The sequence below is a fragment of the Phalaenopsis equestris genome, unplaced genomic scaffold (assembly GCF_001263595.1).
Source record: "Phalaenopsis equestris unplaced genomic scaffold, ASM126359v1 Scaffold000957, whole genome shotgun sequence".
Classification (NCBI taxonomy): domain Eukaryota; kingdom Viridiplantae; phylum Streptophyta; class Magnoliopsida; order Asparagales; family Orchidaceae; genus Phalaenopsis; species Phalaenopsis equestris.
This window is the reverse complement of record NW_018165396.1, coordinates 111,277-111,861: the sequence shown is the minus strand read 5'-3', so window position 1 is coordinate 111,861 and position 585 is coordinate 111,277.

Genomic DNA, 585 nt, shown 5'->3' with positions numbered 1-585 from the left:
TCCTAGCTCATATTCCCCCCCCCAAAATGAAGTGAAACTCCACCAATTTCATTCTTATGGCGTCCAATTTCTCTGATAATCCCAAAATGCGAGTTTTCAATCGGTAAAAGTTTATTAGTGCGGAAGCGCAATGAATCTTCAACAAGTTACTGACGAAGAAAAGATTGATCAAGCAACGAGGATTTGTAAATCGCGGATTGAATAATCCCACAATGACAATTGAAGAAACGATAGTGCGACGAAGATGGGAAGTGTTGTGCTATACTACCGCCGCCATGGTTGTTCCTGTGGTAAAAGAATTTTAGGTAAATTTGCATGGAATCAACCAAGGAGTTGTTTATGTGCGAGGTAGATGGATCACTTTCACTCCTGCACGGATCAACAAATTATACATGATAGAGAACATTACAGTCTGCCACTATTCAAATTCCATCTCGACAAGAAACCAGATGAATGAAATTTACCAATATTTAATGGACGAAACTGACGACTGGGAAATGAGAGAAAACAGGTATGTTAGTTTTTCTGCAACACTCCTAAATCCCGTTTCAAAACACTGGCACTTTTTCATTTCTTCGAAACTGT